Below are 22,105 nucleotides of genomic sequence, written 5' to 3' on the forward strand. Positions count from 1 at the left end.
CCACAGTAATGAACAGCCTGTCTGGAGTGGCATAAAAAGGGTCAATCGAATAGGTCGTACATCATATGGGGAGGCAGATGTTGGAACATATTGTAATATATTACTGTGCAGTACATGAAGATGGCTTGTGGAGTAGAGAAAAGAGGGAGGCGGGAGAAAGAGAAATGATCAGATAGTGGGTATTTTATGACTACTAAATGAAGCAAATACACATGTATATATGTATACACATATGTGTGTATATATATATTACACACACACACACATACATACACACACAAACAATTTTAAGGGAGTATTTCAATCATTATTAATGTTTTAGCCTGACTAGGATTCATTGTTTTAGTGTAAATAATTTGAGCCTTTGACATATTCTAATGAATAAAAATTTTAAAGTACTAAATGCATTGTAATATCTCTTATTTACATACTTCTCTTATTTATATAATTATTTGTGATAATACAAAAGAAGCATGTGGAAAGATCCTTTGATTTCAGTAAATGCAAAAGTTCCTCTCCCCTTTGTTTTTTTCCAGCAATGTACCATCTTCACATTTAGTTAGGATAGCATTCTTTTGAGTGAACTTATTATCAGACTAAAAGGTCAAATTGAAATGGTTTTGAATTAAGAATCAAGTTTGTGGTAAATAGTTATCTATATATTTTTACTTTGTGATAGCAGTTAGTGTCAGATTATAATTTCCATTGATTTTTCATATGTAATACATATATATGTATGCCATATATATGTATATATATATAGTAAAAAAGAAATCTGAAAGTTATTAACTTTTTTCATTTTTCATTGGCTATCCATCCAGAAAAAATAATTTACTTTTAAAATTAATTTTAAATTTAGTTTTTATTAATTAAAAAAGTATAAAACAAAACTTCCTTGTGTATAGGTCCTCATATATGAAGTTAATTTTTATATCCTGCAATCAAAATTTATGAATTGCCTATCTAGAATGAAGGTCAAATGCTTTTGTTTTTCTCCCTGTGTTAATGTGTTAACATTAATGATCAACATTTTTTGACATAGCAGAACACAGTACAACTTTTATGTTAATTTTTCGTAATTTCCAATAAATTTCATTTACCAAAATTGAAGCAAGAACTATTGATGATGGAAGGATCAAGTCAAATCCATATACTTTACAAATGAGAAATTTGAGGCCCAGAGAATTTAAAGGGCTTGCTCAAAGTTCTATGATTAATGGCAGAGATACAGCTTCATTCCTGGTTCTCAGTCCTCTGTTCACTTGTATTTAGTGTAGTACTGGCTCTGGAGCTACTCTCCCAACTGCCTTTTGGGTGACAAGTCTGAGTCCAGAGAAGGTAGCTGCCATATCTGTGCTCTGGGGTAGCTCTTGAGGAGTTGGGGTGGGAAAGAACATTACTCATGAGTCCCCACCAGTGTGCTTCCCTCCTTGTTTATTGGTGGAAATAATTTTAGAAAGTCAGATGTGATTAGCTTTTAATTAGGTATATTTATTAAAGTGGTATATAAGAACAATTGATAAAAGCATCCCCCTGAAAGTCTATGACAGTAGTCCAGGGGTAAATCACCTAGCTTAAGTTTAGAAAGCACATGTGCAAACAATAACTGGCAATTCATGGAAATCTCTTGATAGAGTACTGTAGTCTTTTTAATGAGCTTTGTAGAGTCATGAAGCTGTCTTTTTTTTCAGTGGGTCTAATTTCTTCTTATTACCTGATTAGAGATGCTTCTACTAGTTAGTCAGTCAGCAATCATTCCTTAAACTCTTCTTGTATGCCAGGCATTATGTTAATCACAACAGAGAAAAGGAAAGGCAAAAAAAATAAGTTTCTGCTCTCAAAGACCATATATTCTAATATAGTAGAAAATATATAATTAGGTTCCTATAAAATATAGTGTATAGAGAGTGGGTAATCTGAAAGGGTAAGGCATTAGTAGCTTGGTAACCAGCAAAGGCTTCCTTCAGAAGGTGAGTTTTTGGCTGAGGATTAAAAGGGACATTCCTAGGATGTTTTTGAGAAATCCAAATCTTTTGACCCTCTGAAATTCATCAACTCCTCTGTCAGCTAGGGGGAAATGGAATTAGAGTAGGTTAAGAAGATCAAAACTGAAATCACAGATGAACTGAGGCCAGGATTCTTCTACCCTTGAAGATTTCCTTTTCAGGGGTTTAGAAAACTTATTCCCAGTGATATGTACTTGAATCCCTGGCTTGCTATTTTATACAACACACACAGGACCCACTCCTCTACAGAATCTGAACTTCCTGTTTCTCAAGTCTTTGATTGCTTTAATAGAGGTTTCTAATTCTTGTTCACACTTATCACTACCAGTGGAGGTGTTCTCACCAGATTAAAAATGGTAGAACTAAATGGGGCTGAGAGATGATTTATTGATTAAATTGAGCATCATCTCTTGTCTTACAGCAGCAAATCATATCAATTTGCATGGCAACCATAATGAAAATCTGACTATGATATTGTAGTGCCAATGCAATATTCACAGTGCCTACAGTGGCCATGAATATGCCAGCACAATTCTGAATCGCGAAATACAAGAGACTCTCCACATGGAAGACAGAACCAAAACATTTATTCAGACACCAGAAAGCCAAATCCATCATAGTAGCAAAGAAATCTCTACACAATAATAATGCAGAAGGCAATACCATCCCCAAGCCTTTCCTCTTAGGCTTCCTACAAACCATCTCCCTTAAACAAATCACAAACAAGCTCTCTCACTCACACTAGCCAGATGATTTTCCTTGTTCTGATTGATGTCTAACTTCTTCTCAGCTCTGCTCTAGCACCACTTCTTCCTACTATATCCCTTCTGTTCCATGTGATAGACTCAGGTGACTCAAGCTTCCATGTGATTTAAGCAAGTCACATGGGCTTCTTAATGGATGGGAAAGATCTTTCCATTAAGAAGTAAAATTACATTAACAGTAAACAAAAATGCATTATCAATATATTCGGCTCCAAGATCTTTCTTATCCATTATATAGGTCAATGGGGCAACTGATATCAATAGAACTTTAACAGGGATAACAGAAAATAAGCATGTAAAACAATATCTTAGGTGTGTGTTTGTCCTTCGTTGCCCAAGAAGACCATTATCTTAGGTAACTAATGTCAACAGAACTTTACAATATAACAGAGATCATACAAAATAAGCACGTAAAACAATATCTTAGGGTGGGGATTGAGTACAAATACCCCATCATTCGTCCCATAAACAAATGGGTCCCAAAATCTTGGAGTAATGGGTGAAGGACATAGAGCTGTCCTTGCCCCAAGAGGTCCCATCCGAGGGGTCAGTTCTATAGCTGGCATCCAGAGCTTGGAAGACACCAAGTCCAGGGATGACACATCACAGTCATGGACTGGGGGTGACATCCAAGTTAAGTCGGGGATACTACACCTACAGAAAACAAATCTGACAAACTAGGTGAACAGACAAAAAGAAACAAGGAGACAGTAACCAGAAGCAGGATAGATAGATATAGGGTCAGCCATGCTTCTGGAGTCCATGAACACACTATCATAGCCTCATTCACTGTTGTTTACTGTTTTCTGAAAATTTTCAGTTTTCAGGTCATTGTTCTGGCTAGAGTTATGCTTTCTTTAATCTGAGCTGGGACCTGGCCAATTTCCCATTCCCCCTGCAAGTGTGAGAAACTTGGATACAATGTTTCAGGAGGATCTGAAGGGGCAGTTCTTATTTCCCTGCTTAGTCTAATATCCAACCCCTTTTCTCAGTACATTTTGTATAGTTCATTGGTTGGAATGCCATCTATTCTTCCAAAATCTACCCCTGCTCTCAATAGAGCAGTAACAAATTCTCTTTTTGTCAGTCTCTTCTGACTTTGAATCCACTGCCTATTTACTCTCCTCTCTTGAGGAAATTTATCTTTTTCACTGATTCTCACTATCCAAGACACCAATGATTCTCCCAACTTCTGGGTGAACTGACTCAAAACATCTGTGACCTCCTGCTGAGTAAAATCCTCAGTGATCTCCCTAGACACTGTGTGGCACCCCCTGATTTGCCAGCTGTATTGGGCTTGCTTGTGCCTGAGAATCTTCCCACACATCCTGCTGACAGGTGTTTGGGTCCCAATCAAACCCAGCCTGGGCAAGGGCTGTATTCCTCTTGTTACTTTTTTGCTTGTTTTTTGTGAGCTAAACTAACAACAACATTTTATTTTACCACCTGAGACTTTCTAGCTTACTTTTCTAATGGAGAGTTTGCTGTAGGATAAAAAACTTCTCATGGAAACCAGCCAACTCCCTTTCCATCTGAGCTTTCTCTTCTAGCAGTTTGTCTCTGCTTTTACACATAAGGTGATAACTTGTTAGCAAGACCCAGTCTCTCCTATATACCCCTACCAGTTCTTTCCCTGGTTCTATTGATATTCCTTGTAAGCATCTTTCTAAATCTCACTTCTATAGCCTTGGTTCCCAGTTTTCACAGAGTGCTGTGCTTTTAGCCCATTCTTTTGCCAGGGAGGAATAAGGTAAATCCTCCTAAGATGGGATATCCATTTCTTCCTCTAAGTGGATAGAGCATTAGTGCAGGAGTCAGGAGGACCTGAGTTCAAATGTCACCTCAGACACTTGACATTCACTATCTGTGTGACCTTGGGCAAGTCACTTAACCCCAATGGCCTCATCCTGGGTCATCTCTAATCATCCAGATGAATATCTGGTCACTGGATTCAGATGGCTCTGGAGGAGAAGTGAGGCTGGTGACCTGCACAGCACCCCCTCACTCAAAACAAAGTCAAGTGCAAGTCATGTCATTATTTCTCTGATGGCGTGGACTTCTACGGCAATGAAGAATAAACACACACTTCCAAACAGAGATCTGATATTTCACCATATGTAGTGCCAATACGATATTCACAGCGCCTATGGTGGCCATGAATATACTGGCACAATTCTTAATTGTGAAGCACAACAGATTCACCACATGGAAGACAGAATCAAAACATTTATTCAGATACCAGAAAGCCACATCCATCGTAATAACAAAGACATCTATACATAATAACAATGCAGAGGGCAGTACCATCCTGAAAACTGTTAGGTTTCCCCACAAATCAGTCCCTGAAACAAATCATAAGCAAGTTCTTTCACTCACGCTAGCCAGCTGCCTTTCCCAGCTCTGACTGCTGTCTGACTAACTTCTCAGCTCTGCTCTAGCTCTGCCTCTTTCTCTTCCACCCCTCCTGCTCCATCCTTTCCTGTTCCATGTGACTTAGACTCATGTGACTCAGGCTTCCATGTGACTTAAGCAAGTTACAGGGGCTTCTTAATTGATGGGAAAGCTCTTCCCATTAAGAAGCAAAATTACATTAACAATAAGCAAAAATGCTTTATCAGTACAGGTATGGTTTTGTTATTTTGACTGAATAGAACTCAACTTTGTTTTTGGATCATAAGATCATATATTTAGAGTTGCAAGGATCTTAGAAGTCATGAAGTCCAATTTCCTCCCATGAGGAAAATGGGCATAGAAATTAAGAATTTTGTCCAGGGTGATGCAGGAAGTAAGTATTCCAAGAAGGGTCTTCCTAACTCCCAGTCCAGCATGCTGTCCAATATTCTACATTAACTACCCCATTCCTAGAATTTTCCATGTCCTAGAAGCCTCAGTTTCCCCCCCCCCCATAATCTTCTTAATATACAAATATCTTTTTTGGCCTGATAGGAATGAAAGAAATAGGCAAGATTTAAGCCAAGGGAGAGCAAATTAATAATAAAGCCAAGAAATTCCTTTTAATGTTTTAAAGTAAATATGAAGTGATATAGAGTGGCAAAATATTTTTTTTTCCTGGAGTCTTTAATTTTAAGCTATATTTTAGACTTCACTAGAGAACTGAAATGGGATTTTTATTTTATATTTATGCTAGAGTATTTGTAATATATAGAAAAACTTCAGAAGAAGCCCAAGATATTTACAGTTTTAAAGACCATTTCTTAAAGTAATAAGTACAAGCATTAAACTTCCCTGGGTAACCTCTTGGACCATTACAAGAATCTTTCCTTTCTATTAGATCAGACTGAACAAGCATGGGATTAACGTGATTGACAAAGAAATTTACTAGTTCATTCTGTTTCCCAAATAATTGCCAGAGTTTGATTTGGTCTTTAAACTTGTTAGAATATTTCAGGCACAGTCTATAGAGGTTCCTTAACAAAATTCATCTAATATTTCTCATTAACATTGATAAAAATGCACAATGCATTAATTTTTTGTCATCTATAGATATCAAAACACTTTACAATCCAGATTTTAGTAAATTAAAATTTTTATGTTACAACTCAAGTGATGCTTTTGTTTTTTGTAGCATTTTTTTTTCCTTTCCTGGAGCCACCAAATTAAAACAGATAATACGTGTAGACTGGTATATCAGACACTGATATGCAGGGTTTTTTCCAGTTTAAATTTGAGACTGAGATTATGATTTCCTGGGACTAATGAAAACATATATGAACAAAATAAGCCAATAATACTAATAGTTACATTAGTATTGCAATTATATTTTATATAAAATTTTGATATAAATGTGTAAGTTTATAAAAATAACAATCTAAAGCTATATAAATTTGTATTATTTACATTTTATCTGAATTACAACCATTGTAAGTGTTACCACTTTATTTAATAGGCTTCACCTCTGCTGAGTGAAGCTTTGGTATTATTTAAACTGGGCTCAGTTTAAAAAAAATTCTTTGGCATATGCTCGGACCCAAGGTTTCTCTCAGGCACATCAGAATTTGACTCATGTCTTGATCTCTACAATAATATGAAAAGAACTATGAGTTCCCAAGCAAATATACAGGTTAACATGTCATAAAATATAATAGGATAGGCATTAATTTACCTAACAGAAGCTCAAAGGATTCACTTCTGTTCCCACAAAGATACTTTCCCTCTTTGATGGGCCCCCATATCCTTCAGTGACCTAGATGGTCTTCTTCACTTAGAGCACAACTTAGTGTTTGATGTCACCTCCACCACCTTCCCTAGAAGGGAAAAATATATGAAGCCTCCATAGTACTGATCCTCCTTCCTCAGGGACCCTCATTTTCCTAGCAACCTAGAGAGTCACCTCCAGATTTATAGTACAATGGACTCCCAATAGGGAACAGAACTCAGGGGTAGTAACTTTAAGTTATGATACCCCTAAAAGCTACTCATAAGTCACAGCAGCTATTTATATTCAAACAGCCAAAAGTTGACAATCTCTATGTCTCCTTATGTCTTTAGGATTGCTTCAGAAGTTAATCTGAATCCAGTCCTCTCTAGACAACATGGATCTTTTGACCCTTTGAAACAGCAAGCTTTTTTATCCTCAGTGCTTAGCACAGTGCCTGGCAAGATAGTAGGCACTTAATAAGTGGTTCTTGATTGATTGATTTTGATTTGGCAAGGAAGGGAAGGGACAGTTCTATAAACCAACATAGGTCAAATTAAGAACAAATAAAGGAGATAAAAGTAGAAAAAAATGTACTTGCTTTGTTTATTGATCCAAAAGATAATCTTCATTTGTGAGAAAGTATCATACACATTGTAATAGACATATATGTTATTCTGGTCCTAATTCTGGAAATTCACTACACAGGCTGACTGTCTCTAGTTTTTTCATTTCTTTTGTTTTTCTTGTTATGCACTTGAGAACTACTTTCTTTTTTTTGTTTTGTTTTGTTTTTAATCCAAGGAAATTCAGGTACACACCACAGACAAAAGATGAGCAATATTTGGGAAACTTCAGTGGAACATTGATAATTGGCTCAGAAGAAATATGAAAGAAAAGCCAGTTGATTCACATGGAAACATGCTGTTATGTTTTGAAAGTTTTCTCCAGTACATTAGCTCCTCTTAAGCTCCACATTTAACTTACATTAAGAAGCAGAAATTAAGCAGTGAAGACTGATACAGTCTTGATATTTCTTTGTGTTTTTCTCTTTCAAATGCTTTCCCCCAACTCTTCCATCCCAACACCCCACTCCTTTCTCACACTCTTTTTTCCACATATTACGTTGTTGTAAGTCTTCCATAAATAAAAATTATTTTTAGGAATAAAGTTTCATGCTCACAGTGGTCACTGCCGCTTAGCACCTTCTGTTCAGAAAGAGGCAAGGAAAAGATGTAACAGCTATCTTTGAAATGAGCAAATCTTGTTATCTAGAAATTTTGGTTAAAACTCAGCTATACTGTCCTTTTCAATATTTGTTTAACATTTCTCATCATGAGGTAGGAAACAAGAGATATTTAATTATATCTATCATCTGTTTCTCTATGTACATGTACAGTACTGTCTGCCTTCCCCAAAGGCACAAGTGTCATGTTCTTTCAGCCCTTGCCTGAACTAAAGAAAAGAGTCGGATCAAACCTTATATTGCTCTGTTGAATGCTTCTTGCTCCAGAGTAAATGTCTCTCGCTGTCACCATCACTGTCACTTGTGCCTTTATCCAGATTGTCTGGCCGACAGTAATGGAGACCTGATAATAGAACTTAGTTCAAAGAGGAAATTAAAGTTTTGAGCCAGGCAGAAGAGGCAGAAAGATGCTAGCTACCATGGATTGTGGATTTTTTTCTTTCACCTTTTAAAATAAGTATTCATGACTCTCCTTGCATTTTAAAAAAGATTATATCTGTTCATTTGAAAAAGATGTTTGCTTTTCAATAATATTTGAAAGAAAAGTCTTTATTTTTGAAGTGTTGGTTCTACTGGCTTTTGCAAAGGCTGTAATACTATTAACTTCTTCCAGAAACAATTGTTTTTTCCATCTTCCTTCTACAGAATCACTCGATTATATTATTTCAAAATAGAAATGTCTCCTTACTGCTTTAATGATGATTTCAATGAGTAAATTAGTTTGTCTCTGCATTATCTCTGACTTTATTCTGAGGAGACTTTGTACATATATGTACTCCATATTTTCTTTCTCTCACTAGAGATATTTTGTCAATATTATTTTGCATTATCAGTATTGCTCTTATTTCTGATATAGACAAAATAAAGCCTTTCATGTCATTATAATGAAAACTCTTACTGTAATTTGTTTTTATGTGAGTTTTGTCCTGACATAAAAATGAGATAATTGTTTAACTTGAAATCATTGATTCAACATCAATCTTGAAATAACCAGAATATGTTCCTATTTTTACTCAGAGTTGAATATTACAACTTAAAGCACCAATAGGAAAATCTATAAATAAAAAATTGAAAAAGCACTCACTTAAGGAGATGTGTTGAAAATACTAAAATGCCTCAATTACAGCTCAGCAATTTGAGAAATGTGGAATCTTATTCACAGTACATCTGATGGCATTGTTTGCTTATTAACTATACTAGTTACTTAATGGAGAAAAATGAATTATTTTACGTGGAACAAGTCAAGTAAAACACGTACTGAGAAATATCTTTGTCACATAGCAACGCAGAGTTTCATTCTAGGAAATAGGAATTTACAGTTACATTTGGTGAGACTGGAGGGGGCCTTAGAAATTACTTAGTCTGACTCCTTTTATAGGGGAAGAACCCAAGGCCATAGAAGTTGTGACTTCTTTTTTAAGGTTCTCTGAAGCTGACAAACAGAGACAGGACTGACTTCATGGCCTCTGAATCTAGCTCATCCTACTGCGCCACTCTATTTTTTGTAATATACGGATGTTATAGATTTAACAATATTCAGTGAACCCGGTTTCCCCATACCACGAACATTAGAAGCATGAAGTCCAATGTCTTTTCAGAATTTCACGGTTTTTCACAAGGCTCCTGTTGTTGACAGACTATCTACATGGGTTCTATTTTTCTTATTTTTTCAATATTGGGGCAGGAAAGAAAATTTTGTTTTATTAAGAATAATTGACATAGTGTAGCAACATGTTATAGTAGATAAGACAGCATCCTTTGTGATCAGGTATGTGTGGGTTCAAGTCCTGCCTCAGATACATACTGGTTGTCTGACCTTAGGTAAGTTATTAACCTCACCATTCCCCAGGCATAACAGGTTCTAACTTGCATTGATAGAGGAGAATTCCTCACATTAATGAAACGACAGATTATATGAAGACAATAATAACAATACTAATGATGATGATGCTACCTAGCAAAATAAATCAAAGCCATGTGGTAAGAAGAAAACTTATGGATCATCCACTTTCATATGATACTGGAGTTGTCCCAAAGATGCTTCAGTAAGCCTGTAGAAATGACTTTATAGCCTACTAATTTTTTCATCTACAAAAAGTATCTACCTATACAAGAGTTCACTGGACATCAAGCATAAAAGGACAATAGTAGGGTAGTGGCTTGTCCTTTCAGTAACTCACTAAAAATAGGATGATGATAATAACAATTTCTGGTTATCTATGGCTAATGATGTAATCTCTGAGGTTTTCCCCTCAAAAAACAACTCATTAATGGCTCAGCCTCTATCCAGAGTACTATTTCAATATGGAATTCTCTCTTTATTATTATAATTGTGATAAGCTCATGTGAATTTTCTTTTGGAGGACAGGGGATCACTCGCTAGGGACTCTACTATCTCCTACAGATAATAGGGCTATAGAGATATTTGACAAAAAAAGAAAGGTTTATTTAAGGAAGAAATAACAGAGAAAATACAAATTGCCACATTTTTCTTAAGTTCTTCTTTTCCCAAGGTCTTAGAATGAGTGGCCATGCTGTAGTCTTAGCCCAACACTTAACCACAGTACAGACATTAGTGAATAGAACTGAGGACCTGGATGACAGAACAGCCTGTACTTCATGCTTTCATACCTCTCTGTAGGAGAGTTTACTTTTTTATTCCATTTTTTTGCCACCATCTAAACACCTCTACCCTGCTTATGTCTGTGGTTCTCACAGCTCCTAGCTCAGCTTTCTATCTATAGTATCTCTCTCTCTTCCTACTCCCTCTTCCCTGACATTCCATTTTCTTCTTTCTTTCCCTGTTTCCTCCTCTTTTTACTTCCTTCCTCCCTCCCCCCACACCATAAAACACCCAACTCTTTAAGCTGCAGAACAGATGCTGATCCATACTGGTTGTGGGCATTCCTCACCAAGAATTCCCTATACCACAGAAATCACAGATCCAGTCCAAAAAGTCCAAAATTTACTTAAATCATAGAAAGAAGTGGCAGTGCCCTGCCCTTCCACCTTAGAAAATGTTGCCTAGTGGTTGACATGTCACCTGCTTTGTAGAGTTTTTCAAATCATACTCTCACTGAATACCATCAATCATAGAGAAGCAATAACCCCTAGCACAGGACATCTTATTAGAGTGAAAACTCATGTAATAGATATTTTCACAAGAAAAGGCAACCATAAATAACTAGGGATGCAGCAGTTAGATTGTTAAAATATAATTATACTAAATAGATTTTGATGAACAAGGAACACAAGATGATGAGTAATTACATCTCTATTTTTTTTCATTCTATCACACATTTCCCTTCTCTGTGCTGGGTCATTACTTCAGTCAGACTCACCAGGGAGAATGCTTCTTAATGAATTCTCAGCCCCTCATTTTGAAATGCTTGGGATTCATATGGGGTAAATTACAAGGGAAAAAATACGGATAAAGCCCAGAGAAGTAGAGATAACATCAAGCTCATATAGACTGATTTTTATATATCATAATTCAAATGATCTCCAAGGAGACATTCTTTAAGGAGAGAGTATGTCCCTTTCTCTTACTTCCCTCTAGGGCTAATTCTGATAGTATTATCAGCATAACTTCAAACAAAGTTTATTCCAATGGTATCAAAAGAAGAACACTCTATATTAGGCAAATCAATTTCCCTCTGCCTCAGTTCCTCTGTTTGTAAAATTGGGAAAACAACATAGCTTTTACCTATTATGCAAAGATAGTATAAAGATTAATTTTATTATGAATGCAAATATGAGAATGCATAACATTCATAAAGAACACTTTTTTGTATATCATGCATAGAATGTGAACTGTTTGTTGTTTATTTTTCTTTCACTCCTTTTGTTGTCTCCCCCACTGCAAAGCCCTTTTCCTAAAGGGTCCAAGGTCTCCCAGTGCATCCTGGGTCATCTCCAGTCATCCTGAGGAATATCAGGTCACTGGATTCAGATGACTCTGGAGAAAAAGGGAGGCTGGTGACCTTGCACAGCCCTTCCCCTTTCAAAACAAAGTCAAGTGCAAGTCATGTCATCATTTCTCTGATGGCATGGTCTTCTTTGGTAACAAAGGACAAACACGATCCTCCCCCACTAGCCCATGAGCTTCTTAAGGGTAGGGACTTCTTTTGCCTCTTTTTGAATACACAGTTCTTAGCATAGCTCCTGGCACATAGTGGCCACATAATCAATGTTTAATTGATTGATTTTTGCCCCAGTTAGTCAATGATTTTTCAGTGTCCACCGTATACAAAGCACTGTGGAAGAGAAGTTTTGTTGTTTCTCCCTTTGCTGTTGCTTAGATTGACCTTTTCTTGCATTTCCTACTGCTGCCTCACCAGTTCCTCCCATCACCTCATGCCTTAATTGTTGCAAGAGACAGATAGCAAGCATCTCTGCTCTATACTCTTCCCACTCTCCCCTGTCCTGCATACTAATATCAGACTAATTACCCTAAAGACAGTACTTTGATCACTTTAATCATTCCATTCTCCAGGCCTTAAACCTTCAAAGACTTGCTATTGTCTACCCATTGAATCTAAATCTGCCTGTCTTTCAAGACATTCTCAAACCTAACATTATTCTGTATGTTGAATCTTATTTCTGATTATGCCTCTAACATGTGTTTCTCACCTTAGACAAGTCAGTTTCTTCAAAGCTTAGCACAGATAGGCTATTCATTTTATTGAATGTATGTTAACCATGCCTTCCCCAATTTCAAAGCTAATTATTAGGTCAGTTAATTAATGCAAATGAAATAGAATACATGGTTTCTGCCCCTTAAAAAACTTAACAATCAGTCAAAAGCCATTTGTTAAGTACTTACTTTATGCTTGGAGATAATTTATTTTTTTAAAAATCAAAACTAGTCCCTTTCCTAATAGAAGAGTATAGAAGATATAGGTAAGTGTAGTAGCAAGCACCCCAGCGTATACAGGAGGGCCTGTTGTACAGGTTCTTAGATCTGCTTTTTTAAAAGGAAAGCAACTTTGGAGGAGTCAACAGTCTTCTTTAATTACATTCACCAGCAGAGAAAATACAACCAGATAAATTTAAAAAAAAAAAACGGATAGGGCTTCTACCTGTCTGACCATGAGCAATACATACACCACAGATCAACAGACAGATCCAACGGTTACGGGGGCGAGGGGGGAGGGAACAGGGCAAAAGCATGGCTACAAAGAGTGTCACATGGCACATATCTTCTTCCAAAGAAGCCCCCAAAGCAGAACCTCACCTCAGAGTTTATATACATTTTTCAGAGCCAGAGGACACGATCCTCCTGACTCAAGGAAGAGCTTTCATTAATACAAATCTCATTAACATTACAGTTAGCACATAAGTATACAAGAACAGATGAAAAATTGCCTCTTAAGGGAAGGCATGTATGCCTAGGAGGTGCAGGATGTGACTGGAAAAGGCCTCCTGCAAAAGGTGTCATGTTAGCTGAGTCTTGAAGGAAGCCAGGGACTGTTAGGAGGCATTGGTAGGGAGGGAGAGAATTCCAGGCATGGGAAAAATCCAGTGCAAAGAAAAACATGGAGATAGGCGATAGAATGACATATAAGTATGGCTGGACCATAGAGTACATAAAGAAGAATAATGTGTAAAAATGATGAAAAAATAAGAAGAGGCTAGATTATGGAGAGTTTTGGATACCATGTGGAAGAGTTAATATTTGTTACTAGAAGTAATAGGAAGTTATTGGGATTTATTGAGTAAAGAGGGTTACATGATTGTACCTAGTGGTGTACTAGGGCCAGATCAAACTGGCTCATGATAACTAATTTAAATTTAAGCAAGTTAAATTCTCAGCAGAGCATTTACACCTCAGGAGACATCAAACATTACAAATCAGGGCTTGATTTATTGTTTTGTTGATGTCTATTCTAAGGATCTCAAACTATAACCCAGTGCCAGCCTATGTGTGACCAGCAAACTAAGAATGGTTTTTACAATTTTAAATAAAGTTTTATTCTATTTTTTTAAAAGTAAAAACCATTCTTAACTCATGGGCTATACAGAAACTGGCAGCCACAAGATTTGGCCCTCCCACCATAGTTTGTAAAATCTTGTTCTACTAGACTTAAGAAAATGATGGAGAAAAATGTTAAATATGCAGATAAACTTAAAAGTGTGTTGTGCCATTGTTAAATATTAACCAGCATACCACTTGTAGCTACACTTTAGCAAGATAACTTTGGTAACTTTGTGGAATATGGATGCAAGGGTGAGGAAACTGTGGCCTCAAGGCCACATGTGGCCCTCTAAGTCCTCAAGTGAAGCCCTTTGACTGAATCCAAACTTCACAGAACAAATTCTTTTATTGGGATTTCCTCCGTGAAGTTTGGAGCGTAGATACTGGGGAGACCATATAAAAGGTCTAGTGATAAGTGGTAAGGACCTACACTAATGCAGTGGCTAAGTGGACAGAGACCAAGGGACATATGAAAGAGATATTGTGGAGGTAGAAACATCAAGCTTTGGCAACTGATTGGATATGGGATGAGAGTAAAGATTCCAGTTAGATATAGAATGATACAGTTGTGAACCTTGGTGATTGAGAAGATAATGGTATCCTCCATAATAATAGGAAAGCTCTGAAGAGAGGTAGATCGGTGAGTCCTTTAAAACTAACTATTCAATCTATAACAGTTGATAAAATTGTAATAAAATAAGATAACGTAAAGAGAAAAGAGGAGCCAGATAGAACATTGGTGTAAGACAACTACAATTAATGGAATAAAATCTAGCAAAGGAAAGTGAGGAGGAGAAGCAATAGAGAACTTTATCATGAAAATCTAGAGGGTAGAGAAGATTCAGGAAGTACATGAAATCATCAGTGTAAAGCAGAGAAGTCAAGAAGGGTGATGACTGAAAAGACAGACAAGAATAATGTACTATGTTGTAAGAAGGGATTTGATTTACTTCAATAAAGAGAAAGCCCACATTAATAAGATCCCACATTTATTGAATTATTGCAATATAGAGGGACCAAGTAATAGGTTTTGAAAAGATCTGAATATTCTGCATGCAGAAAGTCTAGGAAGAAAGAGTAAGACATTGAGAGGTAATCATCCCATGCAACTTGAACACAAGAATTAACACATGTACTTTGATACAAGCTCTTTCATTGCTAACTAGAAGGAATACCCTCATTCTTATACATATATATATACATATACATATACATACATACATATATATATATATGTAGTTGAAAAATTCGTATATGGCTCTCTTTAAATCTTTTGGATGTTCCTTAATGATCATGGATGACCAAACCAGGATGTAGTCCAGCCAGGTTATAATACTTTTTCCATTCTGTGACAGTTGAATAGACTTAATTTAAATATGTAAGGCTCTTGTAGCAAGAGCTATATACTGATTTCTATTGTGTTATGCTTCTTAAGGGCAGCTAGGTGGCACAGTGCATAGAGCACCAGGCTTGTAGTCAGAAAGACTCATCTTGTTTAGTTCAAGTTCTGCCTCCGACACTTACTAGCCCTGTGACTCTAGCAAATTGTTTAACTGCTTGCCTTGATTTAGTAATCTGTAAAATGAACCAGAAAAGGAAATCCCAAACCATTCCAGTGTCTTTGCCAAGAAAACCCCAAAATGGGGTCACAAAGAGTTGGACACAACTGAACAACAAGGCTTCTTAAAGCATGTATTTTTTAAAAGATTATAAACATACTTTATTTGCATGAAATTAACAAAAATCCATCAAAAAGAGGTAGTAGGAAAGTAAGACAGATAACTAGGATATTGAATAATGTACAAAAAGTGCATTAGAGACATGTTGTGTGAAACACAAGGGGGAAAAGATTTTTAGTGCCCAGAAGGCCCAAGCTCCATGAAGGCAGAAGCGTTTAAATCAGGCTATACTCGCCCTCTGTGATTCCTCTATGGCTCTTGATTCTGTTGACCAACCCCTCAGTCATCTAATGACTTCCACTTACCAACCAATCAATTAAATGTGACATTTTTTTTTTTTAAGGATTGAAATGGGTTGGTCAGAAAAGTCTCAACTGCCCCAGCTTTCTGCCCTTGCCTATCCAACTATAATTGATAAGTAGGTAGTTTGGTCTAAAAAAGTTGAGAAAATTGAATAAAAGGTCAAAGGCCTATGATAAATGATTGTATTCTTTTGCTAAAGTATGAGAAAAACAAAATCTTACTGAACTATGTAAGTGGAAAAGAGGATATGAAAAGGGGTAGTATCACAGAGCTGTTGACAGAAGGTAAATTCTACCCCTTTTGTCAAAGGCCCTGGAAAATTAAAAGTCCTTGCAGTACTGATCACACAATTCTTGAGACTGGCTGTCACAATGGAAATTTAAAGTATTTTTAATTATTAGAATTACCAGATTGTTTGAAATAGTCCTCTCCTTTTAAAAGAATTGTGACTTTGTTCCTCATGCTTTAAGATTCATATGGAGTACTCAAGATATTTTCCCTTTCAGAAACACCTAATGCTATGTGAGAAAAGTTTAGTGATATATTTAGAATAAGGGAGTCACATTTGCATTGCTTCTTAATTCACATTATGTAAAATTAAAATAAAACAATTCTGAGCTCAGTAAGGTGTATACAACATGAAATCAAAATATATGTATATATTCTGTGATGGGACTTAGAATGATTAAGAAATCAAAATACTGAATTTGTCCATGGTTACAAATAATTAAATACTGAATGGATCTTATTTGTGTTCTGGCTTCTTAATATTATTTTTAAAGATTAAACATGAATTCTAATAGTTGACAAAGAAAACTAATATCTTACGGGATTTTTCACATTTTAACAATTTTTTTTTTTGCAAATGTTAAAATGCCTCTATTCATACCTTTCTTTGTAACAAAAACTAAAATCATTTTTAGTGTGTTCTGAACCAGTAATGAGTATTCTTAACATCTTGTAACAATATTCCAAGGAATAGTTTTCAACAATTAAGCTGTTGATATACAGTTTAGGCATCTAGCCTGTCTGTTATGATGCATCCTTTTGTACACTTCAATAGCATTTACCCTTTACTCTACAGGGTGAACTGTAAATTTTCAAGGTGATGACCTAGGAGAAAGAGGGATGTCTGCTTAGTGACTATAGGAGCAAAGTTCAGTTGTGACAGATGATACTATTTTCACATTGCAAAATGTAACCAGTTGCTTTTTAACTCATGTAACGAGAACATCTCTTCATCTTAAATAGAAATCAGCAAACTTTCACACATCATATTTTTGTTAAATTTTCATAGCGCTCTGTCTACAAATTGAGGACTAAAACTTAAAAACTATCTTTCTCTGTAATTTTCATAAGAAAATGTTTTTACTAACCATACTGAGGAATTGGTGTAACTTAACTTTTTGTGAATTCCTTTTCAGTAGATCACTATTGCTGTGCACTTCACCTTTTGCATATACTTCATTATCAATAAGGTATCTTCTTTTAAACTGAATTGGTCTAACAAAGACCAATATACTATAGGACTCTATGATCCCTAAGGGTCCTTCCAACTGTAAATCCAGTAATCATATGATAATATCTATTTTACACTAGGGCTATGTTAGAAAGAACATCAAATTGGAAGCCAATAGACCTGTGCTTGAATTTTGGTTCTGCCACATAAACTAATAATGATTATGATGAGGAGGATGATTATTATTCATAATCATAACTACCAGTTATATAGTATTTTAAGGTTTACAGAGTACTTCATATGTATTTTCTTTTATCCTTATGTCAACCCTGTAAGGTGGAAACAATTATCATATCCATTGTACAGTTGAGGATGCTGAAGCTTTGGTAGCAAGGTTAAAGAGCTTTTCCAGGGTCAGATAGAAAGCATCTAAGTCAGGATTCAACTTCAGTTCTTCTTGACTGTAAATTCAAGACTTTTCTATCATGCCACCAAGCTTCCACTAACTGTAGGTGTTATCTTGAGCAAATTACTTAAAGTTCCTTGTTCTCAATTTCCTCATTTGTAAAATAAGAATACGTTACCTATTTCTCATAAATTTATTATGATAATCACACCTAACAATGCACTTGAGTTACTTTATACATATAGCCATGAGTTGTTTTATACATATATATACACATACAGTATATACACGTATTACTACTATTGTTATTAACATTCAATATTTCAAAGATCCCTTATTTCATTGATTCATGTATTTTGTCTACTGACACAGGTCTCAACCCTTCTGTGTCATAAAAAGCCTTTGTTAGGTTGATTCAGTACTTTGATACTTGTTAATCTATGATCTCATCCATGAGAGCACCATGGATGGATATTACCACTCTGTCATGCTGCAACATCCTTGTCCATGTTCCTCCACAGATCTTTAACAAAGGATATGTAACGTCAGGTGTTGGAGGCCCCTGTCTGTCTATTTTTTCACATTTCATATGCACAGTGGAGTCCTCAGGGTGTCTAGTGGTTAGCCCTGTACTCATGCCACATTGCTATTTTGTTTCTACTTTAGTCAGAAAAAAAATTCTGATGATGAGCTTCTCCAGATTTATAGACAGGTCTTGGACAGCCTACAAACAGCTTCCCATGTTGCTAATCTTGTATTCAAAGCCTGTTTAGTTTGGTAGGATAGGTAAGAGTGGTACTCTATCAGTGTAGCTTTCTAGATCTCAGGATTATTTTCATGCCATGGTGAATCTTGGAGCAGAAGCACTTTAATGAAGGATTGTTAGTGTTATAGCAGTATCTGAAGAAGTAAGGTATAGTGCAAGGGTAGGCTTCACTTAAGGATCTAGAAAGCCACATGAGGCCTCAAGGTGGCCCAGTCCCCACCCCAGTTATGTAAAAAACTTTGGATTGGCAGTCAGGACCTGACTCTGGGACTCAGCTGTACTATTTCCAAACTGTACAACTTTGGGGACTGTGCCTCACTTTCCTCATTTTTAAAATATATTTTACTAGATGAGCTCTTAGATCCCTTCTTACACTAAATCTAGTATCTTCTTATAACTAGGAGATCAAATTATATAGTGATTGATGGTCACAAAAAGCTTTTCAGCAATAGCACTTTCTCCCTTGTGCTCTAGAGTAAGTTTTTGTTTATTTGTATTTTTGTTTATATGTAGGTTCCTGTTTGAAAATGTGTTCACCCATACATGTGTTTGTATTTCTGTCTTTTTTTTTAACTGGTCCCTTCCTATCTGAACACCTGATTTACCTGGATGGAGGCAATGGGGAGAAATGGGGGAGGAGGGGCGCGCATCTTTCCTCAGAGAGAAAATATAGCTATCCCGGAGAGTTGTTCCCAAGTACTTTGACCACTATTCTACCACTTTAGAAAATATGGAGAAGTCAGAGTTTGCACAAGGGGGGAAAAGTTTCAATAACTTGGATATCCAGGTATTTAGCAACTGGATAAAAGAATTTTTATATTCTACATGTCATGGAGTATATATGTTGAGCTTTTATTTCCCTTTATCACAGTGCTATATAGAGGTAAAGCATGTCTTAAGTATTTAACAATAATTTAACCTCCATGAAACTTTGTTTTACATAAGATTATTTTTGCCAAGGAAAAAATTTAACTTCATTGGAAACAAATAGTAATATTCAGTTATTGAACCATATCTAATTACTTGTTAAATAGTATTAGATTCATGATTTAAATAGTTGTACCTGTGATGGATGGCATATCGTCCATGAAACTTTGCCTCTACAAGAGGACTTCTTCCTAGTCTGTGTTCACACAGCATAAACTGAAGTGGAATTTTGGTAATTATCCAGTTGTTTTTTATAAGGATAGGAAGCCAGAGTAATGTTCCTTAACACATGATTCTTCTGTTCCATGTATATATATATATTGTTTAACGTGTAGAAAACTACTGCTCATAAAAAGTGTTTCAGGCATGAGAGAACAAGCCAATGAGTGTCCTGTCCTTAGAGCATGCTCAGTACTATTAGACTGCTGCCAATCCACATGGAGGTCTGGTGAACCACTTTCAGAAATAGGCCCCTGCCTAAGGACTCTTCTGGACCCTCCTAGCTTTTTGAGTGATTATCAATAGTAACTGTGGCTGTTTCACTCCCAGCCTGATGCCTTTCTTTTTCTTGAACTCATTAAAAGGGCCATGTCCTGGCTATTTCTTAAACAGGCCTATTCAATGAATGGGCATTGCCTCACCGTAAGTGAGTACCTGCAAAGACCTTGGCTTAAAGGGGCAAAGGTCTCCCAGTGCTTCTTGGGTCATCTCCAGTTATCCTAAGGAATATCAGGTATTTGGATTCAGATGGCTCTGGAGGAAAAGTGAGGCTGGTGACCTGCACAGCCCTCCCTCACTCAAAACAAAGTCAAGCGCAAGTCACGTCAGCATTTCTCTAATGACATGGTCTTCTTCGGCAATGAAGGACCAACACAATTCAGAAATATATTATGAAGGTGTGCTCATTCTCCTTGGTTCAGACACAGGCAATCCCTCTGTTTCTTCTTGGCATACTGAATGGTAATGAAATGATTTTTAATTGGTTGCTTAACCAGAACCTACATATACCTAAAAGGTTCAAATACATGAACTCTCTCTTTCCTTGTGGCTTTCAAGGAAAGAAGAAGCAGTGGTTTGTGGCCCCAACATAGGCAAGAGCACACATGTGTGCGCACACATACACACGTATTTATGCACATAAGCACTACTTTGGGTTGTAGATACACAAATTACTTTAGTGATTTTCTTTTACATTTATGCTTATAATATCCTCAAGCAGTAATTAGAATGATTGCCATTTTCCTGGTGTATGAAGAGGGAAAAATCACAGAGAGATTAAATGAATTGATTGAGAGATCACAATAAGTAAGTAGCAAAGATAATAAACAAACTCATATCTCTTAGGACCAAGTTGATAGTAAAAGGTAAATAGTTCATTTTCAACTGTCTATGCTAAGGAAACTTCTGAGGCCCACAGCATTTCTTCTACCTCACTCAAAAGGCATCAGGAAAGAGACTTTAGCTGTTGAAGTCTTCTCTATACATACTCAGTTCCAGCTTAGCATCCAGTTAGAAAGGTATGTTTTTTTGTTACCACTCAGCAAGTTGACAGGAAATGGAAAAAAAAGATACCTGCTTATGCTCTGAATCTGGGAGACAGAGGGTCTCTTCATCATCAATCAATCAAAAAGTATTTCTTAAGCATCTAGTATGAGTCAGGAACTTTGCTTGGGCACTGAGGATGCAAGCAATAAAATAAAAAATCCCTACTTACAAATAGCTTCTGTTCTAATGACAAAGGTAAGGAGAGCTTGCAATTTAGAAGTGAAAGACAAGAAATACTCTTTCCTGTTAGGAACTGAGAGAGGACCAGTTTGGCTGGATTGTAGAATGCATTTCTAGAAGCAGGTTCTTTAAGAGTAAACACTGATTGGCAGCAGGTAGAGAACTTCATGTATACTCTAAGAAGTAGACACTCATTGGCCACCTCCCTCAGAATACAAGTATTCATTTCAGCAATCTAAGGAGCTCTTGCAGAATGTAGACTAATATAAACAGTAGAACAAGAATACAGCTGTTGCATATTTGAAAACATTTTAGGAAGAGATCAAATAACATGATCAGTTAATCATTCAATAAGCATTTACTATATGACAGACACTGTGTTGAACATTGGAAATATAAGGAAAAAGCAAAAGCAGTCTCTACCCTCAAACAACTTATATTCTTAAGAAAGAGACAACATAAATACATACAGACAGACATAAATACTCAGGGGAATGTTGAAGCCAACCTACACTGACTCATGAGAACTAATTTTCTGTGTGACTATTTCTACTCAGAAATTAGTGAATGCTGTAAACCAGGGCTTGATTTACTGTTTTATTGAATCTCTCCATGGAAGAAAGTGAGGGAGGGCAAAGGAATGGAAATGAGAGATTGAATATCATGTGTGAAGAATGGGAAGTAGGCCAAT

General features: G+C 36.3%; 1 protein-coding gene across 14 annotated transcripts in view; it reads left to right on the forward strand.

Annotated features, from left to right (window-relative positions):
* SOX5 (SRY-box transcription factor 5) overlaps window positions 1-22,105 on the forward strand; it is a 1,296,482-nt gene that overhangs the window by 1,186,266 nt on the left and 88,111 nt on the right. The gene's annotated exons all lie outside the window — the stretch shown is intronic.

The sequence above is a fragment of the Notamacropus eugenii genome, chromosome 3 (assembly GCF_028372415.1).
Source record: "Notamacropus eugenii isolate mMacEug1 chromosome 3, mMacEug1.pri_v2, whole genome shotgun sequence".
Taxonomy (NCBI): Eukaryota; Metazoa; Chordata; class Mammalia; order Diprotodontia; family Macropodidae; genus Notamacropus; species Notamacropus eugenii.